At 61.3% G+C, this 1,390-nt stretch overlaps 2 long non-coding RNA genes across 3 annotated transcripts in view; one reads left to right on the top strand and one right to left on the bottom strand.

Annotated features, from left to right (window-relative positions):
- The window catches only part of LOC104864417, a 17,196-nt gene that overhangs the window by 5,421 nt on the left and 10,385 nt on the right, over positions 1-1,390 (bottom strand). Inside the window, exons 3-4 of the long non-coding RNA XR_004515399.1 lie at positions 946-1,109; positions 578-658 (exon numbers count right to left, since the gene is read on the bottom strand). This is a non-coding gene — a long non-coding RNA (uncharacterized LOC104864417). The remainder of the gene's footprint in view (positions 1-577; positions 659-945; positions 1,110-1,390) is intronic.
- The window catches only part of LOC104864418, a 6,035-nt gene continuing 4,859 nt past the window's right edge, over positions 215-1,390 (top strand). For both annotated transcript variants that reach the window (XR_004515400.1, XR_780883.2), the window contains exons 1-2: positions 215-371; positions 608-723. This is a non-coding gene — a long non-coding RNA (uncharacterized LOC104864418). The remainder of the gene's footprint in view (positions 372-607; positions 724-1,390) is intronic.

The raw sequence follows: 1,390 nt of genomic DNA, 5'->3' as shown, positions 1-1,390 counted from the left end.
TCGGCGGGGAGGAGCCCAGACAGGAGGGGGCGGCCGGGGAGGAAACTTGGGGACCGACCTGCCTGGATTCCGGGCCAGGCCTCTGGTGCAGAGGGTCATTCCTGTGGGGGCCGCACAGGCAGGGAAGCTGGGGGCCCAGGGCAGGAGGCCCTCAGGCCCTGCCCTCTGGCCTCAGTTTCTCTGGTCGTCAGGCCGTGGTCCCCGTGGCTCAGAGCTGCTGCCTGGAAGCCGCCGAGGAGGGGAGGGAGGGCCCGTGTGACACCCTGGATCCAGTAACTGGGCAGGCAGAACCTGGAGACTCCCGTTACCTGCACCCCACTCCTGGCCCAAGAATCGGGCAGCCCCAAGAAAACAACGCTTGAAGAAGCCAGGTGTGGTAGCACATTCTAGCAATCCCAGCAGTCTTGGAGGCTGAGGCAGGAGGATTACAAGTAGGAGCCCAGCCTGGACAATGTGGCCAGACCCTGTCTCAAAAAACAAAAAAGACTGGGGATGTAGCCCAGCGAAAGCCCAGTACCAGGAAGGGAGGGACAGAAGGAAGGGAAGAAAGGAGAGAGAGGGTTTAAGGGAACCTCACAGAAGGGCACAGTGGGCACACTCGTCACAGGACCTGGTCAGCGGGGGACATGCGCAGTCCTGGCGTCTTTCCAGAGAGACCCTGGAGCAGATAGGAATTTGAGGCCCAAGAAGGCCGGGTCACACTCCGAGTCCCATGGGGCGGAGGTAAGCTCTTACCAACGGGTGTCTCGCACCTGCACATCCACCCTCCCACCCGTCCCCCACACTGCGCTGTTCTGATTCCCCAGCCACCCTTAGCCTGGTTGGGCAGCTCTTGGCTCTGAAGTGGACGCTCCTATGTGCTGGGTGCTGCCCCTGCTCTCACCCTACTTTGGCACCCCGGTTCCTACCCAGCCTGCAGCTCAGGCTGCTGCCCTCCCTACTCACCCCCTCTTGTCCTTTCCTCTTCTGAGTCACTTGGCTTCTCCGCTGGGCATTTCAGTCCCAAGAATCCTAGCACTGGGAGGCTGAGGCAGGAGGGCTGCTGCAGGTTTGAGGGCGGCCTAGCTCCATAATGAGTTCAAGGGCAACCTGAACTACATAGTGAGACCCTGTCCCAAAATTTAAAAAAAAAAATTCAAAAACAAAGAACTAGACCAACGCCCCCCCCAAATAAAACAAAACAACAGCGGGGGGGTGTCCCTCCGTGCCACTCTGCCGCCTCCCGCAGCCCCCCACTGGGGCTGAGGCTCAGAGAGGGCCTTGCCTGCCCCTCCTGCTCACAGGCTCTCGCTCAGGCCTCGGTGGGACCCCAGCGTGGGAGCCTTTTGGGGTCCCCCACCCGGAGTCTGCCTTGGGGTCACTGCACCGGCACAGATCTGCCACCCTGTGG

The sequence above is a fragment of the Fukomys damarensis genome, unplaced genomic scaffold, assembly GCF_012274545.1.
Source record: "Fukomys damarensis isolate Sample0158 unplaced genomic scaffold, DMR_v1.0_HiC HiC_scaffold_36, whole genome shotgun sequence".
Lineage (NCBI taxonomy): Eukaryota > Metazoa > Chordata > Mammalia > Rodentia > Bathyergidae > Fukomys > Fukomys damarensis.
The sequence above is the reverse complement of the archived record's forward strand: the minus strand, read 5'-3'. Positions and strand labels throughout refer to the sequence as shown.